Source organism: Phyllostomus discolor, chromosome 5 (genome assembly GCF_004126475.2).
Source record: "Phyllostomus discolor isolate MPI-MPIP mPhyDis1 chromosome 5, mPhyDis1.pri.v3, whole genome shotgun sequence".
Lineage (NCBI taxonomy): Eukaryota > Metazoa > Chordata > Mammalia > Chiroptera > Phyllostomidae > Phyllostomus > Phyllostomus discolor.
The window spans coordinates 24,456,400-24,479,859 of NC_040907.2; positions in this window are offsets into that span (position 1 = coordinate 24,456,400).

The window sequence follows — 23,460 nt, forward strand, 5'->3', positions numbered from 1 at the left end:
TCCATTCACAAGACCTCTCCGTCCTTGAAACAACCCAGAGATGAAGAAATGGGCTCAGAGGAGTCCAATAACTTGCCCACAAGGGGCCGGGGGTGGGGGCAGGGTTGGTGGTGGCAGAAGCAGGCGTGTACCTCTGCTCAGTGAGATAGGACGAGAGCGGATGAATGAGCAAGTGAATGGTAAGTGAGAAGTGGATGAATGAACAAATGAGAGATCAGCAAATGAACAAAGAAGTACATGAATGAATGAATGAATGAATGACCTGTGCCCAAGAAACAAGTGGGAAAACGGAGCTTCCCGCCCGAGTTTCTGGACTCCAAATCCCGGTCTCTCTCAGCTGCTTAAAATTGCTCCCCTCTGCCACACCCTGACCTCGCAGGGCTTGGAGGCAGGGGTTGGAGGGGGAGGTCAGCCAAAACTAGAGCTGAAGTTGGCCAACCCTAGATTTTTCTAGGGAATGCCTCCCTTGGAGGCTACAACAAGCAAGTCTTATCTGCACCTGTCCTCCTGAGGGCAGGAGGCTGCCATCTTCCAGAGAGAGAGAGAGAGAGAGAGAGCGAGAGCGAGCCAGGATAATCCAATCACTGAGTGATAAGAAAATAAACAAGTGAACTTCTCCAAGTTTGCTAGACTTCCCTGCCTGAGGCCAGCTTAATTAAAGTTGATGTTGAATTTTAAAGTGGGAAAACAATTAGGGCAAGTGATAGAAAAGAGAGAGGAAGGAAAACATTGTTTTGTTTTGTGTTTTGCTCCCTCTTAATTATGCCACAGACTGTCTCTCCCGTGGATCCCATTCCAAGTCCACCCTCCGCCAAGATTCCAGCAGGTGGTACACTGTGTGAGTGGCACAGGCACACCTGTGCCTCTCTGGCACGCAGGTATGGCGCTTCTCTACCCGCAAGACAGGCGAGGCGGCAGGCAGCCAGGCTGGGAGTGGAGAGGAGCACGTGCCCTCAACACTCAGGAGGAGGACCCGGGGGGAGATGAGGACAGCAGGCTGTCGGGAACAAATGCTGTCTTACTGCCCCGGCTCCAGAAGGGGGTGAACGCTGGGGCCCACCTCCCCACGATGTCAGACCTGGTCTCTGATTGGGACAGTCCCCGTCCCCACCTCCTGATACAGTGGATCCTTGATGGTACAGCCCCTATCCCACAGTGCTCTGGGAGAGGGGATTTTTTTCCAGCAACTGTCAAATGTGGAATGAAAGTACTGGTGTTTCCTGCCCAGAATGGGACTGGGAGTGCCCAAAATTCTAGCTGTAGCAGGTGTTAGATATCAACTCTCTCCACCACAAACACACCCCAGCACTCTGAGTTCAAATGTGCCTTTGCTGCTCTCCCTCCCGGTGCCTCGCCCGTGGGCAGCGCAGACCCAGAGAGGTTGAGCACCAGCCTCAGGGAGCTGGTCAGAGGGAAGGGCAGCCTGGGCAGAAAACTCCAGGCTCCTCTGGGGGACGGAAAAGGGGTAAATTCCTCAAGGTTGCACTGAATGGAACCTGGCAGGCTTGCACGAGTGGGCCTCTATTCCCTGGTGCTATCCTGTCCACACACAAACACTCGAGTACAGGAACATGCCTACGATACTGTGCACACATGCACACACCCACCCAGAACTACTAGCAGCCACCTACGACTGGTGACAATGTGCACTCTAGAGCCAGGCAGGCCGGCTTCTCATCTGCCTGTCTCTTACTGGAGGAGGTTCCCTGGGCAATTGACCTCATTGTCTTTGCCTCTGTTTCCTGTCTGGAAAATGGGGATAATAACAGGATCTGCCCTGCAGGGTCATTGTGAGGATTAAATAAATTAATACATGTGATGTACTTAGCATAGTACCTGGCACAAGGTCAGGGCGTAGTGTGCTTCGTGACAAACTTTCTTGGCTGCACGAACATATCGGTCTCCTGAACAGACCCTGGGAGAAAACCCTGGCCTCTAAGCCTCTGGCAGAAAGGGCAATGTGTTTGCACACACACACACATGCACACACGCACACACCGCAGGCCTTTCAGGGCCCTCTGGATGTGGGCGAGTGGGGTGGGGAAGGGCTCACAAAGAATGACGCCAGTCAAGCCATCTCTCTACTCCCTCCCCCACGCAACCACTACAGGAAATGTGCCCACCAGAGTTGTGGGGTTGCTGAGCGTGTGCTGTGGGTGGGGGAGTCTGGGATCGAGTAGTAGGCAGGCTGGCTGCCAGGAGGAAGGGAGCCGAAGGCTTTTATCCCAGACTGGCTGCCAGCTTTGGACATTTCTCCAGTCTCCCTCTTCCCCTCCCCCCACTCCTACCCGCCTGAGCTTCCTCTTGGTCCTGACCTTGGTGATACTCCTGACCCCTTTCTGCATCTCAGTCCAGGATCCTCTCATCCCCGGGGACTCTTTCTAGCCTCTGACCTGGGAAACAATTCAGGAGCTCTCATTTAGAAAGAGAACACTCCCTCCCCACCCCAGGCAGAGCTGGGAGCCTTTGGAAACTTCATAGTGGGCTGGGGTTTGAAGGCTCCAAAGCCTAGTGGCCTGGCTGTGAATGCCGCCGTGCCTCCGCCATGCCTCCCAGAGTACGGAAGCATGCAGCTACAGCAGGCAGCAGGGAGAGGAGGCCTGGGCGGAAGCCCTGGCCCGGGGATGGAGAAGGCCCGGCTGCAGGAGGCAGACATAGCTCCATGTTATTTCTGAGGTGCCAGAAGGACTGCGTGATGGGGAACCACGTTCCACCAGTTAGTCCCAGCACTCCCACACCTGTATGGGTTGGGTTGAGTACATGGGTGGACTGGGACAGGTGCCGTGGCCACAGCCTCATTGCTCTGATTTGGCTGCGCTTCATTTCATTCTATGGGCTCAGCCAGCCCAGTCCCTTTGCTCTTGACCATGCATGTACGTTCCTCCAAGCCCCAGCATGCTCAAAGACACTCAGAAGCCCAGAGGAGCCCTGAGTGACTTGAGGACAGATGACAACCAGGACACAGGGATAGAGAACAAAGTTCTGATGGCTGTTCTTCAGCAAACAAGGGAATCTGACATGACCTTCTGGCTTTCCAAGGGCGGAGGTTCCCTATGCACTGGGTCAGGGACTTGTACCTCTGATGGCGGCCTTATTGCCCCAGAGAAGAGAGGACACGACAGAGTAGCTAGGTTGGGGCCCCAGGTGGCTTTTGGCACTAATCCTCTCCTGGGTGCCCCTGAGAGAGCCCATGGGTGGAAGGTGCTGCAGGGAGTCAGGAACCAGCTGGACGACTATTACCTTGCTTGTCCTTGCGCCTGCGCCAGAGGCCAGGACAGAAGGGCAGGGTGTAGACGAAAGTTCCACAGTAGGGAGGACCATGCCTGCGTCTGCGCACATACCACTGAGTGAAAAATAGAAACAATTTTCCGTATCACTCAAGGGAAAACACTTTTACACCAATCACACTTCAAGCTAGTTCCAAATATCTGCACAGCTGCTTCCCTCATCCATTCATCTGTTCTTTTTCAACAAGCATTACCGGTGACCCACCGTCGTGGGGTGCCAGGAAGGGCTGAGGTGACACGGGGAGGGTCAGAGGGCCGCAGGTGGAATCCATGAGAATCACTGGTGGAGGCCAAGGGGCACAGGCAGCGGCAGGGGAGGTGCAAATAGGGACCGTGGGATCACAGAAAAGGACAAAGAGAATAGATGGAGAGTCAGGGGCTGGATGAGGACTTGAGAGCCCACATAGCAGACAAAGGGACAAACTAGCTCTTGGAACCCACAGAAGAGTTGGAGGAGGACAGGTAGGAGCTGTGGTGACTGAAGGAAGAGCAGAGGGGCAACGTTGGGGCTTGGGAACACAAGAGGCAAAGAATGTCTATAAATGGCTCCCAGCCTTGAAGAGGAGAAAAGACACAGATGGAGGCTGACATCAGGAGGAAAGGAGGAGGAGACAAAACCCAAGGAACTTCTCAGCAACCCAGTGCTGAAGGCTGAGTTTGGCATCTGCTGCCAGGAGACCTCTGCAGGGCCAGATCCCTGAACCCACTGGGGACCCATACCTGGCCCAGAGGAAGCAGGGTGTGCATGCACCATGGTATGCTAGATGATCGCGAGTCTGTGCCCTCTGTACCTGCCCTTGAACTCCCAAAACTCCAGGAGAGCCAGGCCTGGAAGCACGGCGTGCCATGGATAAGGCCAAGTGCTTTAGTGGCAGGCAGGCTGAAGCTGGTGCTGCGAGAGCCCGAGGAGGGGGAGGCCTCAGGGAAGTCCAATGGCTTCCTTGGTAAAGATGAGAGAGCAGCTTAGGCCCGGAGAAGCGGCCTAATGTCCACAAGAGCACTGCACAAGCCTCCTGCCATAGGATCTACTGGACGTCCCTGTCCTGTCCCTCCCCCGATGTTGCCCAGAAGCCCTGCAGAGTCAGGCTCAGAGGTCCCCTCCTTCCGCATGACCCTGACTCCAAGCCTGAGCTGTCTTACAGGATCATGGGGCAAGGGGGGGGGGGAGTTGCTGTTTTTAGTATAATGGCTTTATTGAGGTATCATTTACATTCCATAAACTCCATCCATTTTAAACGTGCAGTTCAATGATTTTTAGTAAATTTACAGGGCTGGGCAACCATTACCACCTTCCAGTTTTGGAACATTTTCATCGTCCCCCAAATATCCCTTGTGATCATTTATCTGAGGGACTTTGACTCAGTAATTCTGGGACAGGTGTGGAATGCGTATTTGGAAACGCTTCCTGGGGATTCTGGGTCAGCGCTGTTTGGGGACATGGGATTGAACCCACTGTCAGAGGGACCTTTCCAAAATGCAACACACACAGAGAGGGCGCTGTTCTGTGGCTCAGAACCCTCCAGCGGCTCGTGGACATGTCTGCCAGGGCAGGCGGTGACAGGAAGTACATAGTGACCGTAGGCATTCATCGGTGCTTGCTCCGTGCCGGGCACCGTTCTGGGCACTTTACACGGGGTTACGCTCTCAATCCCCACAACTGCCCTATATGGCAGGCACTGCTATTCTTCCCACCCTGCTGCTGAGGAAACTGAGGCACGGCCAGCAAGCAGTGAGATCAGGCTTGGAATCCAGGCAGCCCCGCCTTTGGATCGTATCATTCATACTTCATGGGTCTTGCCTTTTCTTCCTGTTCCTGTCCCTTTGTTTTTCTTGCACTGGGCACACATCTCGATGAAGGAGTGGCTCTTTCAACCCTGCAAGGGTTGTTGTGCTGTGACCCCGTCCATCTCCCCAACTTGACCTCGAGCTTCTCTAGGTCAGGGTAGCATCCGCTTGGTCACTGTACCCCTCCAGTGCCTGTGCGTCTAATAGGCTGTGGAGCAGCATGGGCCAGCCAGGAGGGGGGGGCTGGCCTGCCTTCTCATGTTAGGTCCCGGCCCCGGAAGGGTCACCACCGCCACATTAAAACTGCAAAAGACAACATGTCCCAAACTGCAGGGGTGACGTTAGCTTATATGTCTCTGTATCCTGAGAACAGCCAAATGCTCTTTCCCCCAAACCTCCTCAGCAAATGCTTGTATGGAATGAGTGAGTGAGGAGTGAGTGAGTGAGGCTCCCCGACAAAGACTCTGTCTGGCTCACGTCCTCTTTCCACTTACAGACTCCTGGATCTCTCCTAACTCCACTTATGCAGGAGGTTAATTCAAGTGCTTTCCAGCTTAGCAAGCAATAAACAATTTGGTGTTGCAGTGAGTTGTTCTGCGTGTCATATTTATGGATCCGAGGTGGGGGAGGGGCCGGGGGCACGATTTAGTTCAGTGTTACAGGGAATGTTACATGCCCTTCCTTAATTACTTTCCTCCCTTTAATTGGATGTTGAGGGGGGAGGGGTGCTCCAGAGAGGGGGGCTGAAAATCACCGCAGACAAGAAGGGTGTTGGTGGCGTCCTGCCATCTGATAGGACAGCAGTCACCTGTGGGTCAGATGGAGGGGGAGGAGGAGGGGCCGCCCCCTGTAGAAGGGACCCTGCCAGTGCAGACTTCAAACAGTATTTCATTGTTCCCTCCCTGCGTCTCCACGGTCCTTCTCTGCAAGGGCCCTGTTTTCCCACCCGGTTCTTTCCCTCCCGGTTTCCCTGCGTCCACCCGCTGGCAGCTGCTGTAGCCTCCTGCCTGCTGCACACACTGCTGTCCTTCCCAACTCCACTTGAAGGTCGGGGGACGAGCTGCTGTCTGTGACACGCGTGCTCCTTTGCAGTGGTGCAGCACGGGGACCCTGAACACCACTTCCCTCAACCTGGCAGGCCAGAAGCTTGGAGGGGAGGCCTCCCCCAGCGGAAGTCTGTCATTATGACCATCCCCTCTGGAACACCCCTCAGTCTCCTGCTTGGGGCATCCAAACCAAGTGGCAGCATGTGCAAGCACAGTGCTAGCTGCCTCCCAGGTCAGCGTGCCTGTCAGTGACCCTGAGAGGCACTCACTATGATCCTTGGTGAGTGACTGGCCCGTTCTGCACAGCTAGGAAGCAGTACCAGCAAACACTCAATCCCCGTGAATCTTCCTCTGGCACCACTGCAGCTGGGTTGCAAGAGAGTGTCTGCAAACTGAGAGCGTGAGCCGCTGCTTCCCAGAATGGACGGGAGCCACAGGGGCAGCCAACACAGCTGCTCCGGCTGCACCAGGCGTCTGACAGTGGGGAGGGCTCCTCCAGGACCCGGGGATGGGGCCCCGCAGGGCCCACCCTCCCTCACACAGGCCAGCTCCCCATGCCAAGTCTCTTCCCTCTCTCCCCACTGCATGTGGGGAGACGAGCTCCAAACCCAGCCCATCTGCTGCATTTTCCCGAGACTCCGAGGCGATCCAATTCCGCACACCAGATGGAAATAGCATGTACATTTCGAATGGTGATTAGTGTTTTTGTTTTCCCCCAAACGCTCGCGTTAATGGAGCTTCTTCCTGAAAGTAAATCGGAGAGTCTTCGGTTTGATGGCGTCTCATCGACCTCCACCTCCCAACCCACAGACACAAGCAGGGCTTTTCTGGGTCTCCGCACAGGGGCCTTGCCCCACCTCTGTGCCCCTGCACAGCCCACTGTTTGCACTGACCAGGGCCTCCCCCTCTTCAGAGCAAAGCAGGGCCCGAGCCCATCAGGTCGCTGAAGGACCCCATGGATCCTGGTGATGTCCAGGGCAAATACCTCCAGGGGAGGGGTCCCTCAGCAATGCAGAAACAGGGCCAGCTGGTCCTCCTTGAAAACATTATCACATCCCTGTGAACTCTGAACACGGGAATTAGGGTTTGACAGGTGAAACTGGACTTTTCTTACGGCTTGACACTTGAGAGGAAGTCCACGTATGACGTCAAATTGTTATGGGCTACAACTTGGGTCTTTTTATACATTTGAACCAACCCGTGGTATTGCATAGTAGGATGAAGAGATGCTGAATTAGTTAATGGATGAATTAATTAAGGACAAGATAGATGAAGGAAAGCATTTGTGTTCATGCATTTACCTGCAGCATTTATGCTCCTACATCTCTGCAAATTCACACACACACACACACAACTTCTCCCCTAAAACCAAGGAACCGAAATTAAGAAAATGCATGTTTTATATAATATTTATATGTATTTTTACAAGATATATAAAAACATACAAATATAACACACATCTATATACTACATAAAAGACACTTAGAGGTACTTCCGCATATGGTCTTGCTCAGTTTTCATCGCAGCTCTGTGAGGTCCACGGTGCGGCTCAGAGAGGCCTTGTAACATGGCCAGGGGCCACAGGTAGCCAGCGTCAGAGGGAAGACTGGGGTTTGGGAGCAGCTGGCCCCTAAGCCCACGGGAAGCCAGCATAAGGTTTGAAATGGGAAGTGATATAATTCAGCTTGGGCTTTTGAAGAGAACTCTGCTCTCCCTCAGTTGTGTGTACTAGGCCCAGAAAGCCTGGACACCGGGAGACCAGCTCGGGGCTGGTGAGTGGGGCAGGGGCACAGTGGTAAGGGCTTGGCCTGGGATGGTGGCTGTGAACATAAGGAAGGTCATGTTCACAGGCAGGAGCTGCAGGCGTCTGTGACGTGAAAGACGAAGGAGGCTGGAAGGGCCAGTCTCAGGCATAGTGAGGGCTGGAGGGAAGGCTAATTTGGGGAAGAAGGTGATAAGGGACAGTTTGGGATCATTTGCTTTGAAATGTGCACAGGTCATCCATGGAAACAAAGCTTTAGAAATTGGAAGAGGTCAGAGGTTGGAGGTGTACATTCGGGACTTTTATCCTCATGGGGAAAGGAGGGAAGCCACGAACAAGAAGGAGATCCCCTGTGAGAGTGTAGACTCAGGAGAGAAAAAGCCAAGAACAGGCCCAGGAGGCCCCAGACATGGAGAGAAGTCGGGAGGAGGGTGGACTGAGAATGCACACATGCGTGCAAACACAGGGGCTCATACTTGCATTGAAAACTCCTAGGCATGTATACATACTTACACACATTGCACATACAACAGCATGTTCTCATGTGCACACACGCAAGCACATATGCAAACACATACATGTGTGTGCACACACATCTTATAAATGCTCTCTGTCTCATACGCCAGATTTGACCAGGTGAGGGTTTGAGGCAGAATCTCTTGCAAACAGTGATGGGAAGAGACCTGCAGGTAAAGTGAGGGACGGTGGCCCTTGGCTCCTCTGCTCCTGGGGCCTGAGCAGAGAACAGGGAGTGTGTGGGAGCTTCAACCAAACGGTGGTTCTGGCAAGCTCATCTTTCTCCGGGCCCCTGCCCTCATGTCCCCTTGGCCACCCCAGTGGTGGGGCGTAGCACCCAGCAGATTAACTTCACCACACAACTCCGTCTCCCAGCGCCTTTTTCACCTGGAATGCACACATCTCCTGGTGCCTATAGCTGGGGCACTTCAGTGTGGAGGTGACAGACTGGCAAGCTGGGCACCCCCCCAACCTTTGCTCAGGTGTGGGAGGACAGGATGGGAGGGGAGGGTTGCTATGTGGTGTGGGAATTCTGCTGCCTCAGCCTTACCAGGTCATTCTAGGCCTGATGGCTTCAGCCAGCATGTGTCCAGGCTTCTGAGATACAGGAGCACCAGCCTCGGGGCTTCCCAGTGCCTCTTCTCAGCAAGCCCACTCCTGTATTCTCGGTGGTCTGGGTACAAGCAAAGTAAATGTCCTTTGGTCTAGGCCCCGGGAAAACTGGCCTGGGAGACCAGAGAGTCAACAAAACAAAGGAGGCTGGATGCGAGAAGCGGGGCGAGGACTTCAGTGCTTTTTTTTTTTTGTGGGCAGGAGCCCAGGGCTGAAGGGTCAGATGCCTCTCACTGGTTTTTTCCTCTGCTGTCAAGGCAACGAGTCAGGGAAGCCAAGGTGAAAGTTCTCGGAAATTCATCGCCCTGAGTCCTTTTAAGGCATTGCCAAGGCTGGCAGTGTTGCCTCTTCCACAACATACCAGTTCCGCTTTTTTTTTTTTCCACAAGGAAAAGAACACTTCTCAAGTTATTGGTTTGCTTAATAAGAATACCCAGAATGCCCTCTGGCATCTCAGTCTGGATCACTGGTGTAGAATTTTACGTGGACCAAAAGGCTGAAAAATCTCAGTGGGTCTGTATGTGTGCATGTGTGCGTGTCAGCTGCTAGCCTCGTGCCAATCCTGTGTAGGAAGCAGGGGAACAGTGAGCTTCCTTTTCGCAGATGAGGAAACTGAGGCTCCAAGAAGGTCATGAGGTTCATAAGTAGCAGAGAGACAGCACCAGCTTATGACGTGGCTGGAATCTAACAGATCGGTTTGAATCCCAGCTTTGCTTCTTCACTGTAGGACGTCAAGCAAGTGGCTCAATCTCAGTTTCCTACTCTGTAGAATGGGATAATGTTATCTACTTGAACACTGGTTGTGAGAATTTGAGGAGATAAAGCTCACACTGCACATGGCATTGTGCCAAGGGTACAGTGGCATGCAGTCGATCTTAGCTCCTGGTGGGGATTTGAACCCAGGTCCCTTGACTTTGGGTCCTCGGGCTTTCTCTGCAGCTCTCTAACATTCCGTGACATGGCAGCAACCGAGCAGATCCCTGAGGATCATTAGCTGGGTTTAGAGGTGACTTTCCCGCCACCTTTACCCAGGCACTGGGTCAGAATACAGCCTAATGGGACTGCATGTGCAGACACGTGTGCATGTGTGTGTCCGCACCTGGCAGCCTGAGCTGCTGTCATCTGAGTGCTGCGTGTTTATTTCACTAATGGGAAATCACAGAGTGTCAGGGAAGGGAGCAGCAAGGCCACGCTGAGCATCACAGCCAGAGTCTATGGTGCCTTGCCATTAGAGTTAATGCCAGGCTCATGAATACCAGATGAATGCATTGCACAGACCAGCTACTTAGGCTAAAGTGGGCCTGCTTTTCACTGGGAGAGCAATTCCCCATGCCAGGGAGGCTGGGAAAAGGCTTCTTTCCTCTCAACCCATCGCCACCCACCCCCTCCACCTCAGGGCTCTCTTTAGGGTCACTGATAGCCATCTGGGCCTTCTGGAAGACTGTTAAACTGAGAATGCACAGGCACTTCACGTGGCTGTCTTCCTGGTATGCATGCCTGCCCTCACTCCCCTCCTCCCCGCCACCTGCACCTGCCTATTGACAGGAAGGGGCTGGAGGTTGCCTGCAAACCCAGTCCCGGTGTCTTTGCAGCCTGGCTGTTCCTGTCCCACCCCTGCAGAAGCTACATCCCTGGGAGGTGCTGTACGGGGGCTTCCAGCTAGGCTGGGTGACCTTGGCAGGTGCAGGGGCCCTAGGCAGGGAAGAGGAATAAGGACAGCCTGCAACTGCGTTCTGGGAGCTGCCACGGTGCCCGCATTGAGAGCCCTGCCCGATTCTGGAAGTAAAGGGTTTGGAACAGTAGGTGTTGGGGTGGGGTGGGAAGAGAAGCTACCCCACCCACAAACCTGCCAGCGGGACATCAGTCAGCAGGGGCCCAGCCCTCCTTACCAGAGACCGTCTTTCTCTCTAAACACCAGAAAGAGCCTCCACACAGGGCTTTCTGTCACGGCATCTGCATCACCTCTCGGTCTTAAAGGGTTTTCCCCTGGTCATTAAAATGCAAATAACCCCAAGAACGGAATCTGGTTAAGTCTCAGGTGCTCCTGAAAGAATTAGATCATTTCCTGAAAGCAAGATGGTTTGGGGCTGCCCAGCAGATAAGAGCACGAGGCTGCTATCTAATAGGAAGCAGGATGGGGCAGGGGAACAGGGAGGGCGGGGCAGGGGAACAGGGAGGGCGGGTCTGGGCCCTGTGGTCCCTCCTGTCCCCACTGGCAATACCCAGAGCTGGGAGGAGTCTTGGGTTTCGATTCAGACATAGGATGCTTCTCAATAGGCACAAAACATGGGTCTTTCAATATGGAGCTCCTCCTCCTGTTGACTTCCTTTGAACTCACAGTTGTAATGGGCTGTCTCTGCAGAAAGTCTTTACTTTCCCTCTCAGTTTCTCCATCCACCCACCCATCCAACCATCCAGCACCCATTCATATTTCCCGTAAACTGATACGGACTACCTGCCGTGGCAGCATGCAGGCAGGGGCTGTTAGCACAAAGGGGAACAGACCAGCCTGTGTGGTCCCTGGCCTCACGGAGGCTTCCAGATATGATGGAAGGAGATGACCCCTAGTGGCCAAGAGGATTGGGGAAACACCTGTAGCCATGAGCCCGAATTTTCCAAGGAAAGGAGACAGCGAAAGATGAGGATTCTTTGCCTTTGCCCAATCTGTTACTCCTTCCTGGTCTACTCTCAGCATCAAACCACACTGGTCCACGCCCCGTGTCGGCTAACTAGACAGACTGAGCCCACTAGGGTCTATACCACTGGAGATCTTCAAGTTCAATCTCCCACCATGCATTTGGGGAAAGTGCTGCCCAGAGAGGGAAACAAACTTAGCTGAGGTCACACAGCACAGCCATTACAAAGTTGGGGCCAGCAACTTGCATCACGTGGTTGTTTTGTTGTCACCTCATCCCCCACTGCCCGGCAGAGTCCACCCCATGAGCACCACAGTCTTGGTCACTGGCCCACTGCCAAGGCCTGTCAGAATCCCCCTCAGCCCCAGCCCGGTCCTGGGAAGAGGAACCACCATAATCACAATAAACAGCTATTTACTGAACACCTGCATTGTGCCAGATCTGGGCCAAGTGCTTCATGCACGTCCTTTTCAGTAGCAATTCCTTAAATGTGTCTATGCGGTTGGTCCTATTATACCCTCATTTCGCAGATGCGGTATGTACAGAGTGCGTGACATAGAGCTCCTTCCTATTAATAGTTATTATTCATGTTAATTGGGATAGTAGTTCATATTTATTAAGCACCTGCTACATGCTAGGCCTAATAGTTACTGCTACACATGAATCATCTTGCAATTCTATCAGGTTGACACCGATATCGTTCCCACACAGGGAGGAGACTGCAGGTTGGAGAACTACGGCTACTGGCCTGGGGTCACACAGCTTGCAAATGATACAGAATTAAGATTGATCTGATTCCCAAGCCCTTGGCTTGACATTCTCATTCCAGATTTCATAGGCCCCCCTAAAATGCTATGCAAAACCTGGGGTCTCTGAGCAACTTCTAGAGGAAGGATGAAGAGCCCGCATCAGTTTTTCAGAGCGATCCATGACCCAGGAGGGGTTGAGATCCCCGGCTCTCAGCCGCTCTGCACAGGGCTGCTCCAACTCAGACCCATCTCTGGGGCACTGATGCCCGCCCCCCACAGATTTTCATCCACCCAACTCCGTTATCTGTGTCATGAAGATAGCTGTCCCTCTGCATTCTCAGTAGCAGCAAGGGAACTCTGATTTTCTGAACTTTTGCAAGTCCTAACCTAGACACTTGGCCCCTGAGACCGCCGATGCTAGGGAGATAGACCATTTAATCAATAGCAACGTATGCTGCGGCTTCCGGGTCTGAAAACTCAAGAAGCCAGGCTACCGCACCAAAGCATTCACACCTCCTTCATCCCAACGACTCAACAGATGGGCAGATTCCGTCTGCTTCTGCGTGTGCGTGTCGTGGGAGGCAGCCCCTCGCCAACACCACCCCCTCGGTAATAGCTCATGATTGCTTGAATGGGCAACTGGCAGTGGGATCGAGACTGTACAAGATAACTGATTGTTCATAATTGTCAACCAAATTGCATCCATGCTATTGAGCTTTAAAAATGGACCCGAAGAAGCATCTCGTATTGATCCCTTCAGGTTATAAACAAGAAATGACTGCTCCTCAGAACCAGAGACCCGGTTGGCATTGATTTTTGTTCTTTTTCTCCTTTGAATAACCTACAGTGGAATTTGAGGGCTGATTTTTAACCTGAAATATCTCGAGGTCTTGCTTTTCTAGAAGTGGTGGGAGAGGGGCTGTCAGAGACAGCCACTGATTTGAGATGAGTCCACATGGCTGAGACGTTGGCTTCCTTCCCGAAAGGTGGCAAAGGGCTGTCCACTTCCTCTGACCTTCGCCCTGGCCCCTCTGCCTTCCTGTCCCAAGCCCCCTCTTGGCCATGTGTAAAATCCTCCACAAACCCCAAGACTAAGGGACTGATGTGCAAGGGAGGGGCCTGCCACGCAGCTGGTGCTCAGGACATATCTGTCTGCCCGTCCAAACAAAACTGAAAGCGGTCAACAGCTCTCCCGGCATTTCCATATCTCCAGATGCTCGGTGACTCAGAGACTCGGACTGTGCCACCTCTGGAAAAATGGTAATGATGATACCTGACAATCACTCCCATGTTAAGGGCATGATTTAATTTATTCTCTCAAGAGTTCTAGGAAGTAAGTGCTATTGCTGCCCCACTCTACAGAGGGGGGAACTGAGGCACAGGGAGGTGAAGTTACGCATCCAAGGCTACCATGAGCTGGAAAAGCCAGGACCTGAACTTGCAGGTCCCTGAGGCTGAAGCACAGGTTGCCGAGCACACCGTCTCCCAGGCAGAAGGGCAGGTGAGCTCTCTGAAGCAGAAAGAGTGGAGAATGGAGCCTGGAGTTCCACGAACACTGGCTGAGCAGCCTGCTGTGTGCCGGGCACCATGCTGGGCGCTCTCCCCTGTTGGGCCACGTGGCTCTCTCGATCACCTTGTGAAGTAGGTATCACTCGCTGCATTTTGCTACGGAGGGTGGGGAGTGAAAGCTCAGACAGGAGATGTGACTCACCCACGGTCACACTGCCAGTAAGTGGAAGAATTGTGACTTGAATCCAGGTCAACATGTCCCCAACTACCTGTGCTGTCCTTACCAGCCAGCAGCAGCTGCAGCAGATTCCAGAAACAACCACCACCAAAATGCAGCAGCAGCAGCACCACCACCACCAACAACAAAAAACAGCAATGATATCAAAAGCCCATCTAATATGTGAGACTTAACATTTATAACCCGCATCCGGTCCTTCTGGATGGGGACTGTTACTCCCACTTTATAGGCAAGAAAACTGACCCGTGCCAGACGTTAAAACTGCCCTTTTTCTTTCTGTGCTGAGGCATTCCTCGGGCCCATCAGGCTTCAGGAACGGTTTTCTGCCAACAGGCAGGCCAGTGAGCTGGACGGGAATGAGAACTGGCAGGCGTTAGTGATACCCTGGGCTCCAGAAGAGGCAGCGAAATGCCCTGTTGACAGGTCTCCACTCGGCATCAGATGGAGGGCGTCCTCCAAGACCCCCGGGAACAGCCTAAAGTTTATTTCAGAAGTCTGGGCTGGCCTCAGGCTAACGACCACACAGCTTGGCAGGGCAAGAGTGAGGAGCAGGGGCAGAGCCGTCTCAGCAGGCCCCCCCCACCTTAATGAAATCGCCAGCTGGGAGGTGAATGGCCAGCCTGCCCTCTAGATCCATCTTCCCAGCTCCTGAGCCCCTCTGCCCTCCCCCTGCTGGGGGGCCCAGACAGCAGCTGTCTCTTTAATAACCATCTTGGCCATTATGCTCCGAAGCCCAGAAATGGAGACAAAAGGCCTGAAGCTCATCGGCAGGGCTGGGCAGCCTCCTGGGCAGCCACCTGGACTGCCCACAGGACAGAGTGGCCGCCACAGGTGACTGCAAGTGCTCCAGAGACGGTCCTCCTGCCAGGTGGTCCTGCCAGGGAAGAAAGTACTTCCTTAGGTCTGACCCAAGTCTCTTCTGCTTTTCTTTCGTTTCTTTAATTATGTTTTTTTGTTTGTTTTGTGCTGGTTTCGACCCCTGTTTTCTTTTAAAACTACTTTGTTGATCTTCATATACATGGGCAAACAAGGGTGCTTGATTTTGCCATGTTTCTGAGAGCCGAAACCTGAAAACAATCTAAATACACTATCACAGAGTGTCAGTTAAGAAAAACCCAAAAAGTCTAAAGGGCCCCTTCTTAAACTTGCACACTGCATCGGGATCACGGGAGAGCTTGCAAAGCACAGATTCCTGAGCTCCACCCACTGAATAGCTGGTGCAGCAGGTCTGGGGTAGGGCCTGAGAATTTGCATTCCCAACAAGTTTCCAGAGGATTCTGGAACCAAAGTCTGAGAACCACTACCAGTTAAAACTGCAGCATGCTGTGCAGAGATTGATAGATTTGTAGAAGAATATACGTTGATTTGAGAAAATATACATGATAACGTCACAAGTGAAGAAACATAGGCTACAGAACAGTCTGGGGGATGCAATCCGTGTGCGTGGAAATGGAACGAGAGGGCAAAGGTGTGCAGAGAGGGCACGGCTGCCGGGATGTGCCTGCAGACGGAAGCTGGCCGCAGAGGTGATGCTGGCGAGCTCCGGGTCAGACAGGTGTGGGGTGGGGGGGGTCCAGCGCTGCTACTTCTCAGCTAGTGTGAATGACCTTGAACCAGCAGGGCAGCTGCTCTAAACTTTCCTTCTCTCCTCTGCGAAATAGGAATAATCATACGACCTTACGGGGTTGTTGTGAGGACACAATCAGACCGTATGTGGAAAGATCAAGGGCAGCGGCTGGTGTACATTACAATCAGAGCTCAGACTACAGCTGTGCTACACAGAGACCGTGAATAGTGCCTGCCTGTGCACAGCGATTTCAGCCCAGTTGTTTAATTGGTCTCTTTCTGTGTGTTACAGGTTTCCAAGCCAGGCAGGTGTTACTTACATAAGTAAGGGAAAACCAATAAATATTGCATGTATACTAATTACCTCCCAAACCCCCAAGTCCTTTTGTTCAAGTTTCTTCAGACATAGGCAACTTTTTAAAAACAACCCCAAACCTTTGAAATTGAAAAAAATAATAATTTTAAAAAGTTTGGGATCTTTGAGAAGCCTCAAATACCCTAAATCCTGTGTTCTCAGATCTCCGGTCTGTGGTCCTTTGGTGCTGATCTCCTGGGATCCCTCCAAGAGGTGCAAGGGTGGCTGCATTCCCCAGAGGAGGCCTCAGAAGTTGGTGCCAGGGTCACTGCAGGAGGAACGCCTGTCTTCTTTCTTCATGTCAGGCTCCAAAGCTAAGGTCATTAGTCAGAGGGAGGGAGACCCCAGGACAGAGGGCCCCAGGATGCCCCCTCTGTCTACCTCCTTCAAACAGCAGCCAGCAACCCAAACACTAGCGGCCACTTGTGTGCTTGGCAGGTGGGCGGAGAGATGCAAACAGAGAGGTCCCTGGACCATGGTGGCTGGGCCTGGAGCCTGGCAGGGCCCTGCCAGCAGGCTGCCCCTGACTCCTGCTTTGCCTCTCAGCAGCCCTGGTCCTCCTGGGACCCAAACCATTCTGTCCTTTCTCAGCTCTGCTGTGGGCCCCCTGTCTGGGTCCCCCATTCTGTCTCCACAGTGTTAATAATAAACTAATAATAATAATAACAATGTGTTCACTTGCCATGTGCCAACACCCTGCAAAGTTCATCCCATTCATTAAATCATTGAATTTGCATGATAATCCTACAAAGCAGAATTTATCTTGGGGGTGTGGTCTCAGATCTAGTTGACTCTAGTTGACTCTGGTTGACTTGACGTTCAGTACCATACTCTATCATTGCTTTAACCCTGCATCACCATGTACCTGCTCGCCTTGGCAATGAATAAGTCTCCTGTTCTTTCCAGCTGCTGGCTTCATTGGGTCAACCCTTCCTCCCAGCCTAACTCTGATGTCTCCGGGGGTCCCCCTATGGTCTGGCCCCTGCCTTCCTCTTCAGACCTATCTCCTACCATGCTTTCCTTAGTGGTCTCTGTTCTAGCTACACAACTCTGTATTCCTCCGATTCACTCTGCTGCCTTTGCCACAGGGCCTTTGCATATGCTCAGTGCATCCCTGCTTCGGGCTCTCAGTTTCCCTTTTGTGCTGTTAACCCCAAGTCACACTTCAGATCTCAGCTCAAATGCCATTTCCTCAAGGAAGGCTTCCGTGGTCTCCCAGCTTAGCTCAAATATCTCTGCTGGGGATTTCATAGCATCACGTCCCTGTCGTTCACAGCACTTGCAGCTTTCATGATCAGGACATGCACATGTTCTTTGTTTCATGTCTTCCCAACTGTCCTGAGAGCCCGAGAGGGCAGACACCAGATTTAGTGCACTCACCATAATGTTCCCCACACGTAGTGCAGTGCCCCACTCATAGAGGTGCTCAGTTATGCTTTTGCGAACAAATGAATGAGTGAATGAATGCGCTCCCTTCCTGCGAGCATCCTTCAGGCCGGACCCTGCCTGAGAACCAGGGCATCCTCCTTGCTCTACTAAAGCCCACCTTGTTTAATGGCCCCAGGCCAAGGTGACATGCCCAGGCTGGGCCGTGTGCAGGCAGGAAAAGACGACGCTTGCCAAAAACTGCCTGACCCTGCTGCGTTCAAATTTCCTCCATGAAGGAGAAATAATTGCTCAGAGCCCCAAGGTGTCCCCAGGGCCCACACAGACCCTCAGTGGCAATTCTTGTGAGCTCAGGGTTCTATGGGGCTGTGGATTTATAGGTGTGTGATCTCAGGCGCCCCTCCCCCAGGGAGGTCTCAGCGAGGGGGACAGGCACAGAGTCCCAGACCCCTGTGGGGAATGGGGAAATCTCATGGCTCCCAACTTTCCCAACACCACGCATGGTCTGTTCACACTTTTCCAAATGCTTTCATTGACCATGTGGCAAACGTCTTTGTGTTTGAAGAAACTGCAGGGCGTTGTGGGAAATGGAACAGTTGCTTGGCAGTGCATCAGGGAAATTTTGCTCCTTTCTTTAGTTTCATGTCGTGTGCATTTTTTTTTTCTGATGAAAACTGCATGTGGTTTCTAGGCAAAAACAGGTCCGAATGGGCCGGAGTGAGAACTTGTCAGAGAGCCTTTGCAGAGAAATTTGACACTTACTCCTGGCTGGGGAAGCCCAGGGAGCCCAGAGGACTGGAGGACGAGAGTCCTGGGGGTGTCGCTGGGCAGTGCTTCAGCAGTGACATCATTGTGTGGGGAGACACCCTGCTGTGGTCCTTCTAAGTTAACGCTGCCCAACAGAATGTCCGTGCAAGCCACGAAGGTGAGCCCCATCATAAAAATTTAGATTTTCCAAATTTTTTAAACAAGAAAAATTGATTTTATCACTATATTTTATTGAACCCACTGTTCTGAAATATTATCATTTCAACATGTAATCCATATCAAAATTATTATTTTTAACACTCACCTAAGGATATGTTTATTGATTTTTAGAGACAGAGAAAGAGAAACATCGATGTGAAAGAGAAACATTGATCAGTTGCCTCCCATAGGGAACAAACCCTCAACCTAATTATGTGCCCTGACCAGGGATCGAACCCGCAGACTTTTGATGTGTCAGACGATGCTCCAACCAACTGAGCCATCCGGCAAAGGTAATGTCAAAATTATTAATGAGATAGTTCACATTCTGTTTTCCCTACTGCATCTTTGGAGTCTGGTGTGTTTTGTTCACAGTTACAACGCATGTCAGCGTGGAGCTGCCCCATTCCAAGTGCTCAGTAGGCACCTTTGGCAGGTAGCTACCTGATTGGACAGCGTGGTCTCAGGAATCTTTTCAATAATGAAGCCCACCTCTGGCAGTGGACAGAGGTGTGTTGTTAGTTCCTCTTCAGACTGCTTGTTGGCCCCTCTAACTCCAACTGACTTCCAAATGCCATGGTGACCAGGACTCAGCCCTTCACTTTCTGCCTTCTCCCTCATATCCTAGGCGGTGGCATCCTGTCCCTTTAAGTCATACCCATGCACCTGTGAAGCCCATATCTGTGCCTCCAGGCCGGAATTCTAGCCCAGGACAGCCCGGACAGCAAACAGGCCTCTCAAGGTGAGCACTCCTAACGCAGAACTCCTGCTCTTCCCCTGACCAGTCCCCAACTCCAGCTTTCCCCAGGTCAGAATCTGGTACCATCCCCACCCAAGGAGACATAAAGGTCATTCCCACCTCTAACGAACAGCTGGCCTCTCCTTCTAAAATATATCTCAAGTCAGTTGGCTTTGCCTAGTTCCACCCTGACCACCTCAGGGCCAAGCCACTCTTCCCCTGCTGCCGCAGTCTCCAACGGGCATCCTTCCCCATACAAAACAACGATAACTCTAAGTACAAAGCCACAGACATTTCTGCCCTGTCTAAACCCTTCCGTGCGCTCAGAATAGATTCCAGACTCCTTGCTTAGGATGATGACACAGCAATCCATTGCCTTGCCTCTCTCCCTCTGCATTCTCCTTCCCGCTCTCCACCTGTCTTTCCCTCCGGCCGCACGGGGGCCTCTCTGTTCCCGGGACACACCATGTCTGTTCCGGGCTCTGGGGTTGCACTGGCTCCTCCCTCTGTTCACGTGTCCTCCTCTCTGCCTCCACAGCTGGCTCCTTCCCATCCGTGACATCTCAATGCAAAAGTTGCTTCCTCAGGGAGTCCTCTTTTCTTTTCTTTTTTTTAAAGATTTTATTTATTTATTTTTAGAGAGGGAAGGGAGGGAGATAGAGAGAGGGAGGGAGGGAGGGAGAGAGAGAGAGAGGGAGAGAGAGAGAAACATCAATGTGCGGTTGCTGGGGGTTATGGCCTGCAACCCAGGCATGTACCCTGGCTTGGAATCGAACCTGAGACACTTTGGTTCGAGGTCCGCACTCAGTCCACTGAGCTACACCAGCCAGGGCTCAGGGAATGCTCTTTCCTAAGCTAGTCCCTCACCTCTTCTTCAGTCTTGGTCACATCACCTCATTTTATACCCTTTCAACCATGAACCACGGCCTGAATTTTTCATGGTTATATGCTGATTGACTTGTATTTCTTTACTTCTGCCCACTCCCATATAGGTTTCATGAGAGCAAGGGCTCTGTCTCTTCCCAATGCCTGCTGCTAATTGTTGAATGACTGATTCTGGGTTTAAATTCTATCTGCACCCCTTAATTACTATGTAACCACAAGCAAGTCGCCTAACCCCTCAGAATGCCTCAGTTTCCTCATCTATAAAATGGAGGTGATGATGGTAATAATAGTTGTATTAGTCAGCTTTTGCTGCAGAAATAACAACCACAGTATCCCACGGCTTCTACTAACAAATACTGATTTCTTGCTTTCATTACATGAGGCCTGCAGCTCACCTACCTGCACTTGGCCAGACTCGCTTGGGCTCCACTTATCTTTTTGTCCCAGGTCCTAGGCTGAAGAAATAGCCGTTATCTAGACTATGCTGTTCTGGTGTTGGAGGTGGGAGGAGAGAGCAAGCAGAGGACGCTCCTAAGAGCTCTTCTGGGAACTAGAACATTGCTCCACCTGCCTATGCATTCCACTGGGCAAAGGAAGTCACGTGACCAACCCCAGAGTCAATGGGGAGAGGCTGTATAATCCACTTGCAAGGAAGGGGAATGAATAGTTGGGAACTGCGATCCAGTCCACCACAGTAGCTACCATTTATATATTGCTCATTCTCCGCCAGGCTCTGTTCCAAGCATTGGAATGGACACTATGATTGCTATTACACAGATGAGGAAACAGAGACACACAGGTTAAGTAACATGGCCGAGACCACAAGCGAGTAAGCCCTCGTCAGCATTGCCCGGGCTCCACATCATTGCCTGATCTTTGGTTCACTGCCGTTGTTGGCCTTTCGTGATTACACACTCAGCCCCAGTGAGCATTCTCTCTGATCAGCCCCTACTGGACCCAGCAATGATTCTCTGTAGGAAGTTCCCTCCTTCACACCAAGAAGGATTTGTCCTGAGTCCACCCATCGTGGCCTGGCCCATGTGATGTCAAACACTCGCCAGGAGCTAGGACAGGGATGGGAGAGACAGAGGAGTCTGGTGGTGTCCTCTGGGAATACCCATGTTCCTGTTGAGGTGCTCGTACCCAGATGTACACCTCTCTCTTCCACTGAGAGAGGAGATGTTCCTGTGGAGCCCAAAGGTGGCCTTTACCCACTCTGTTGCCAGGCAACATCAGTCATTCCAGGTCTGCCTCCAAAAGCGATGTTTTCTATTGACTTGAAAACTTCACCCTCCTTTAGGGAGATGAGAACTAATACTTAGCAAGTGCCTTACGTACAAACCCAAATTCTCCACTCAACCCAAAAGACAGGTACCCATTCATCCTATTTTACAGATGAGGAAACCGAGTCTCAGAGAAGTGAAGCAACTTGCTCAAGGCCACAAACCAAGAAGTGACAAAGCTAGAAATCAAACCCAGATAAATGGCCCAGGTTCCAAAGCTGGTGCTCCTCCTGTGGACGGCGGCACTTTAATCATCGACCAGGAATAACACAATTGCCCTTTACCAGTGAGATGCTCCATGGAGACGCGTTCCACATAATTTCACACTTGTCAGCCTCAGCTCCAATGTCAATGCGCACGCTCCGCCCTTGGGCACAGATGCAGGGATGAGTCCATTTATTCACTTGGGTTCTCACATATTCAGGCACTTGCTCACTCACCCATTCATGGAGTCACATGTTCACTAACTCACCCACCCATTCATTCACTGATTTCTTTATCCATTCATTCTACAAGTCCTGCCTCAGTATTATTCACCCTCTGCATTGTTATTTGGAAATTTAAGCTCCCAGGGAGGGGGGCCTGGGCCAAGTCCTAACTGTGGTATCCCAGGTGTGCATTAGTTTCTAAAGGGAGTGGGGAGGCAGCCTGACTGCAGGTTGTAGGGTGGGAGGGCATCTTCAGAAGGGCCAGCACCATGAGGGAGGTGGGGGAGAGCGGTCCAGCCTTGAGCCATGGTGCTGTCAGGAAGCAGGCACAGCAGGCCCTGAAGCAGGGAACTCTCCCTCCTGGATCCAGGGAACTGGGAGGCTCTGGTCTCTGAGTATCCTCAGACCTTGGCTCAGAGGGTGAGCTGGGGACACCCTCCCAGAGGGTGCTCAGGAAGCAGGCGGGGCTGGGTGACCCAGAGCTGTCTCAACCATCAGCTGTGGAGTGACGGGAACTATGGTTGCCTACTGGCCCTGGTGGGTGGCATAAGGGCCCCTCTTCCCTGTTTGCATGGCCTCTGGTAACCAGCACCTAATACCAGCAGCTAGAATGAGACCAGGATAGGGCGGGGACTGAAAAGATCATGTCTGCATTGACCTCGAAATCCCAGATAAAACATCCAAAAAAACAATGCTGACCTGTCAACCAGATGTGTGTCTGCACAAAGCCCACCATCTGTGGGCCCGGAGACACCCTCGCAGCCCCCCAAACCTTTCCCTTCCTGCCCAGATGTTGGGTGCCGCGGAGACCCAGCCAGAGACAGAGTGAGTGGGAGAAGAGGAGCAGGAGGATGAGGGGAGGGAGGAGATGTTTGCCAAATGATTAAAAAATTAAAGGGATTTTTATGCAGAGAAAATATTTAGCTTGGCAGGCATTGTCTTCTCAACCAAACGTTGGCTTCCAAGAGAAAACACTGGGCTGGCAGCAAACATTTGCTAAATGGAAACAATTGTCGCCTTCCCAGCAGCCATAGAAAATGCCTGCATTTGGGCTGATGGTGCCTGGGCCAAAAACAGCGTCTTCAGACGCTGCCCCCAATTTCTGGGAGGCCGCGGGAAGGGGGAGACTTGCCAGAAGCCCATTGTGCCCACAGCACCTGCTAGTCTCACGGGCAGGCGATGCTGTGCGGAATGGCTGCATCCTTCTCCAGGGTGGGGGTGGGGGTGAGAGAAGGGCAGGTGAGAGGCGGGTGGGCGGGGAGGGAGGGAGGGAGAGAGGGAGAGGGGAAGGAAAGGGTGAGGAGAGAGGCAGACGGTCGCAGCAGCTGCGTGGAAAGTGCTTGAACACAGAAAGGATGGTGGGAGAACTCAGTGAAATCCTACAACAATGGCATCCCCAGGGTGGTGGTGACCTTCGGCTACTTGTCCCCAAACGCGATCATCCCCATAGAGAACAGTCACAGCTTTTGGAGCTTTGTCTCACTGAATACTCATCTACACACAAGGCGCTTGCACAGTCCTTATTTTCACAGGAGGAGGAGAGGGTGAGCTTGTTGCCCAAGTCACAGGCCTCAGGGAACATTGGCAACTGGAGGCCGCAAGCAAAGAAGATCCGTGCCCTGGGAATCTGTAGGGCGGAGCCTAGATGGGGACCCTGGTGTCTCCACCTGTGCTCTGTGCAGCCTGGGGTCCCATGCACCTGGGGATTCGCC